We start from the raw sequence: 6,957 nt of genomic DNA, 5'->3' as shown, positions 1-6,957 counted from the left end.
CCCCTCCCCCCCCACCCCAAACGTGAGAAGGGGCTATTCGGGAAGGGGCGACAAATCTGCACTTGTGCCCGGGACGAGGGGAGGCAGAGGGTGCTGTCGAGGGGTCAGCGCTGAGGGAGCGGGCGCTGTCAAGGGGTCAGCGTTGAGGGAGCGGGCGCTGTGGGAGGGTCAGTGCTGAGGGAGTGGGCGCTGTGGGAGGGTCAGTGCTGAGGGAGCGGGCACTGTCAAGGGGTCAACGCTGAGGGAGCGGGTGCTGTGGGAGGGTCAGTGCTGAGGGAGCGGGCACTGTCAAGGGGTCAACGCTGAGGGAGCGGGCGCTGTGGGAGGGTCAGTGCTGAGGGAGCGGGCGCTGTGGGAGGGTCAGTGCTGAGGGAGTGGGCGCTGTGGGAGGGTCAGTGCTGAGGGAGCGGGCACTGTCAAGGGGTCAACGCTGAGGGAGCGGGCGCTGTGGGAGGGTCAGTGCTGAGGGAGCGGGCACTGTCAAGGGGTCAACGCTGAGGGAGCGGGCGCTGTGGGAGGGTCAGTGCTGAGGGAGCGGGCGCTGTGGGAGGGTCAGTGCTGAGGGAGCGGGCGCTGTCGGAGGGGTCAGCGCTGAGTGAGTCAGCACTGTTGGAGGGTCAGTGTGGAGGGAGCGGGCGCTGTCGGAGGGTCAGTGCTGAGGGAGCGGGCGCTGTCGGAGGGTCAGTGCTGAGGGAGCGGGCGCTGTCGGAGGGTCAGTGCTGAGGGAGCAGGCGCTGTTGAGGGGTCAGCACTGAGGTAGCGGGCGCTGTTGGAGGGTCAGCACTGAGGTAGCAGGTACTGTTGGAGGGTCAGTGATGAGGGAGTGGGCTTTGTAAATGACCCCAAGGGGCCAGACTTGGATGACGGGCTGGTGACATGACAGATCTCCCTGAGCTCCTGGAGCCAGTGATTTCCTGTCGACCAACACCCCTGAGAGTGAGAGGTGTGGGCCTGATCATGCTGTACTCTCTGGGATCCTGCTGTGCACGGATTTGCGCTCTGTGAAAGTGCTGTCCTATTCACCCCGAACCCACCTGCCCCGAACCCCACCTCAGCAGGAAACCCCTGGCAAATCTTCCCCCTCCCCCCTCCAATAACCTTCCCCATTTCGCTGTCCATCCCAGCCTACATTCCTGACAGTGACCATCGGTGAGTGTGGCGCTGTTGAAACTGGGCCTGGAACTTGACCACCCTCCGAGAGGTCACTCCTCCCCCTGAGTCTGTTGTCCCCACCTCCCCACGAGACCTGGCTCCGAACCCCTCCCCCAATCTTCGGGGAAACCCGACAGGATATCCTGCAGTGAGTGTCAGACTCGGGCACAGAAACAGGCCCAAAATGGTGGCCTGACCCGCAAAGGGTTGACGTCCTTCTGGGTTAGGAGTCAGAGGTCAAGGTTAGAGGAGGGCCACGTTTTTCTGTAGAAGGGAAAGGAGTCGTTATTTGTTGGGATGTGAGTGTCATTGGCTGGGCCCGTCGCTGGGAGGGTCTGGAGTCACGGGTAGGCCACGCCCATTGCCATGGGAGACTGGAGTCACGTGTAGGCCCAAATCCATCGCCATGGTGGTCTGGAGTCACGTGTAGGTCAGGACCCATCGCTGTGGGGCTCTGGAGTCACGTGTAGGCTACACCCATCACCATGGGAGCCTGGAGTCACGTATAGGCCCAGATCCATGGCTCTGGGGGTCTGGAGTCACGTGTAGGTCAGGACCCATCGCTGTGGAGATCTGGAGTCATGTGTAGGTCTGCACCCATCACTGTGGGGGACTGGAGTCATATGTAGGCCCGCACCCATCGCCGTTGGGGTCTGGTGTCACGTATAGGACCACACCCCTGTACATGGTGGCCTGGAGTTACGTGTAGGTCCGCACCCATCACCGTGGGGGTCTAGTGTCACCTGTAGGCCCAGACCCATCATCGTGGGGGTCTGGAGTCACATGTAGGCCCAGACCCATCACTGTGGGGGCCTAGTGTAACGTGTAGGCCCAGACCCATTACCATGGGAGTCTGGAGTCACCTGTAGGCCCAGACCCATCACGTGGGGGTCTGGAGTCACTTGTAGGCCCAGACCCATCACCGTCAGAGTCTAGTGTCACCTGTAGGTCCAGACCCGTTGCCTTGGGGGTCTGGAGTCACGTGTAGGCCCAGACCCATCACCGTGGGGGTCTGGAGTCACGTGTAGGCCCAGACCCATCACCGTGGGTGCCTAGTGTAACGTGTAGGCCCAGACCCATCACCGTGGGGGTATAGTGTCACATGTAGGCCCAGACCCATCACCTTGGGGTCTAGTATCATGTGTAGGCCCAGACCCTTCACCGTGGAGGTCTGGAGTCATGTGTAGGCCCAGACCCATCTCTGTGGAGGTCTGGAGTCACGTGTAGGCCCAGAGCCGTCGCCGTGGGGGTCTGGAGTCATGTGTAGGCCCAGACCCATCGCCGTGGGGATCTGGAGTCGCGTGTAGGCGCAGACCCATCGCCTTGGGGGTCTGGAGTCACGTGTAGGCGCAGACACATCGCCTTGGGGGTCTGGAGTCGCGTGCAGGTGCAGACCCATCGCCTTGGGGGTCTGGAGTCACGTGTAGGCCCAGACCCGTTGCCGTGGGGGTCTGGAGTCACGTGTAGGCGCAGACCCATCGCCTTGGGGGTCTGGAGTCACGTGTAGATCCAGACCAATTGCTGTGGGGATCTGGAGTCACTTGTAGGCCCAGACCCATCGCCATGGGGGTCTGGAGTCACGTGTAGGCCCAGACCCATCGCCATGGGGGTCTGGAGTCACGTGTAGGCCCAGACCCATCACCGTGTGGGTCCAGTGTCATGTGTAGGCCCAAACCCATCACCTTGGGGGTCTAGTGTCACATGTAGGCCCAGACCCATCACTGTGGGGGCCTGGAGTCACGTGTAGGTGCAGACCCATCACCATGGGAGTCTAGAGTCACGTGTAGGCCCAGACCCATCACCATCGAGGTCTGGCGACACAGGTAGGCCCAGACCTATCGCCGTGGGTGTCTGGAGTCACGTGTAGGCCCAGACCCATCACCATCGAGGTCTGGCGACACAGGTAGGCCCAGACCTATCGCCGTGGGTGTCTGGAGTCACGTGTAGGCCCAGACCCATCGCTCTGGGGGTCTGGAGTCTCGTGTAGGCCCAGACCCATTACCGTGTGGGTCTGGAGTCATCTGTAGGCCCAGACCCATCACCGTGTGGGTCTAGTGTCATGTGTAGGCCCAAACCCATCACCTTGGGGGTCTAGTGTCACATGTAGGCCCAGACCCATCACTGTGGGGGCCTGGAGTCACGTGTAGGTGCAGACCCATCACCATGGGAGTCTAGAGTCACGTGTAGGCCCAGACCCATCACCATCGAGGTCTGGCGACACAGGTAGGCCCAGACCTATCGCCGTGGGTGTCTGGAGTCACGTGTAGGCCCAGACCCGTTTCCGTGGGGGTCTGGAGTCACGTTTAGGCCCAGCCCTGTCGCCGTGGGGGTCTGGAGTCACGTGTAGGCCCAGACGTGTCCCCGTGGAGGTCTGGCGTCACGTGTAGGCCCAGACCCGTCCCCGTGGGGGTCTGGAGTCACGTGTAGACCCAGACCCGTCCCCGTGGAGGTCTGGAGTCACGTGTAGGCCCAGCCCTGTCGCCGTGGGGGTCTGGAGTCACGTGTAGGCCCAGACCCGTCGTCGTGGGGGTCTGGAGTCACGTTTAGGCACAGACCTGTTGCCGTGGGGGTCTGGAGTCACGTGTAGGCCCAGACCCGTCACCGTGGGGGTCTGGAGTCACGTGTAGGCCCAGACCCATCGCTGTGGGGGTCTGGAGTCACGTTTAGGCCCAGCCCTGTCGCCGTGGGGGTCTGGAGTCATGTGTAGACCCAGACCCGCCGCCGTGGGGGTCTGGAGTCACGTGTAGGCCCAGCCCTGTCGCCGTGGGGGTCTGGAGTCACGTGTAGACCCAGACCCGCCGCCGTGGGGGTCTGGAGTCACGTGTAGGCCCAGACCCGTCCCCGTGGAGGTCTGGCGTCACGTGTAGGCCCAGACCCGTCGTCGTGGGGGTCTGGAGTCACGTGTAGGCCCAGACCCGTCCCCGTGGAGGTCTGGCGTCACGTGTAGGCCCAGACCCGTCGTCGTGGGGGTCTGGAGTCACGTGTAGGCCCAGACCCGTCACCGTGGGGGTCCGGAGTCACGTGTAGGCCCAGACCCGTCCCCGTGGGGGTCTGGAGTCACGTGTAGACCCAGACCCGTTTCCGTGGGGGTCTGAAGTCACGTGTAGGCCCAGACCCGTTTCCGTGGGGGTCTGGAGTCACGTTTAGGCCCAGCCCTGTCGCCGTGGGGGTCTGGAGTCTCGTGTAGGCCCAGACCCGTTGCCATGGGGGTCTGAAGTCACGTGTAGGCCCAGACCCATCGTTGTGGAGGTCTGGAGTCACGTGTAGGCCCAGACCCATCGCCGTGGGGGTCTGAAGTCACGTGTAGGCCCAGACCCATCGCCGTGGGGGTCTGAAGTCACGTGTAGGCCCAGACCCATCGTTGTGGAGGTCTGGAGTCACGTGTAGGCCCAGCCCTGTTGCCGTGGGGGTCTGGAGTCACGTGTAGGCCCAGACCCGTCCCCGTGGAGGTCTGGAGTCACGTGTAGGCCCAGACCCATCGCCGTGGGGGTCTGAAGTCACGTGTAGGCCCAGACCCGTTTCCGTGGGGGTCTGGAGTCACGTTTAGGCTCAGCCCTGTCGCCGTGGGGGTCTGGAGTCACGTGTAGGCCCAGACCCGTCCCCGTGGAGGTCTGGCGTCACGTGTAGGCCCAGACCCGTCGTCGTGGGGGTCTGGAGTCACGTTTAGGCACAGACCTGTTGCCGTGGGGGTCTGGAGTCACGTGTAGGCCCAGACCCGTCACCGTGGGGGTCTGGAGTCATGTTTAGACACAGACATGTCGCCGTGGGGGTCTGGAGTCACGTGTAGGCCCTGACCCGTCACCGTGGGGGTCTGGAGTCTCGTTTAGGCCGAGACCCATCACCGTGGGGGTCTGAAGTCACGTGTAGACCCAGACCCATCGTTGTGGAGATCTGGAGTCATGTGTAGGCCCAGACCCATCGCCGTGGGGGTCTGGAGTCACGTGTTGGCCCTGACCCGTCATCGTGGGTGTCTGGAGTCACGTGTAGGCCCAGACCCATTGCTGTGGGGGTCTGGAGTCACGTGTAGGCTCTGACCCGTCACCGTGGGGGTCTGGAGTCTCGTTTAGGCCCAGACCCATCGCCGTGGGGGTCTGGAGTCACGTGTAGGCCCAGACCTGTCGCCGTGGGGTCATGAGTCTTGCGTAGGCCCAGACCCATCGCCGTGAGGGCCTGGAGTCACGTGTCGGCCCAGACCCGGCATCGTGGGCGTCTGGAGTCACGTGTAGGCCCAGACCCGTCATCGTGGGGGTCTGGAGTCACGTGTAGGCCCAGACCCATCGCCATGAGGGTCTGGAGTCACGTGTCGGCCCAGACCCGGCATCGTGGGGGTCTCAAGTCACGTTTAGGCCCAGACCCGTCGCCGTGGGGGTCTGGAGTCACGTGTAGGCCCAGACCCATCGCCATGAGGGTCTGGAGTCACGTGTATCCTGGTCCGATTTCCTTGCCCCCGGCCGTGACTTGGGGTGTTTTTATCGCCATCACTCGGAACGTCCCATTTCCCCCCGAGGGCTGTTTTGTTTCACACCCCCTCCCCCCATGGCTGATCTCCGGCTGGAACTAAAACCATCCCGGAGCCTGGAGTTTGGCGGGGGGGAGGGAGCGGTGGACAGAGCTGGCGGCAACCTTCCTGAGCTGCACATGCGGCTGATTCCCACCGACTGGTCGACAGCGCCTCCCTCGCTCGCTCCCCGCACCCCCTCCGTGCCAGGCGTCTGTGGGCGATGCGACCCTTCCCTTCACCCGCTTCCCCCACTCCCTCCCCCCCCTCCCCATCGCGACCTAACTCTCCTGAGTAACTGGTAACGTCCGTGCTCTGAAGCGGTTGGCATCGATCTGACCCCTCCCCTCCCCCACCAGGCATCCAGGAGCACCCACTGACTGCAGCCGTGACGCATCACCCCTGCTGAGCCGATTTCGATTGTGTTGAGGGGAGAAAACGAATCGCGGGACTTAGCTGCCGTCTGCCTGATGCCCCCGGCTCACCTCCCTCCCCACAGCAATCGGAGACCCCTGGGATCGATATCTTGCAGGATTATCGACGACTTTGCTCTGGGGACCAGGGTTCACTCATTCCTCAGTTACTGCTGCACTCAGCGAAATTGTTTCGGAGTTCAAGAGAGCAGGGAGAATTTTAACCCCGCTCAATTGAACTGTAACCTTCACTTTAATATCAAGGAGGCCTGACCTGATGGAAAAAGGACAGACTTTAAGACCGCCTTACTCCCCGCACTCTCGAAACCAGCTCATGAGACCGCACGCACAGTCAGAGGCTGGGAATCCCGCAGTGAGTAACTCCCCTCCTGACTCTCTCCTCCCTGTCCCACCATCGACAAGGCACGAGTCTGGAGGGTGAGGGAATACTCCCCACTCGCCCCTGGATGAGGGATAACACTCGAGAAGCTCGACACCGTCCAGGGACAAAACACCTCCTCACCACCCCCCTCACCCCACCCCGCTGGATTGGCACCCCACCCACAAACCGCCCCCCCCCCCCCCCCCTCCACCAGTCATAGCAGGGTGTACCATCTCCAAGACCCACTGCAGTGAGGCTCCTTAGACAGGCACCTTCCCCAAACCCCGTCACCTCTACCCCCCCTGGACGGGTGGGGGTAGGGAAGCAGATACATGGGGAACACCAGCCCCTCTGTGACCCCCCCCCTCACACACACACCGTCCCGAAATATCTCGGCTGTTCCTTCGGGGTCAGAATCCTGGGACTCCCTCCCTAACAGGGGCCCCTGTGTCCCTACACCACACAGGGTGGGGGAGGGGGGAATGCAACGGTTCAAGATGGCAGCTCACCCC

The sequence above is a fragment of the Chiloscyllium punctatum genome, chromosome 28 (assembly GCF_047496795.1).
Source record: "Chiloscyllium punctatum isolate Juve2018m chromosome 28, sChiPun1.3, whole genome shotgun sequence".
NCBI classification, from domain to species: Eukaryota; Metazoa; Chordata; class Chondrichthyes; order Orectolobiformes; family Hemiscylliidae; genus Chiloscyllium; species Chiloscyllium punctatum.
Note: the sequence above shows the minus strand (reverse complement) of the source record.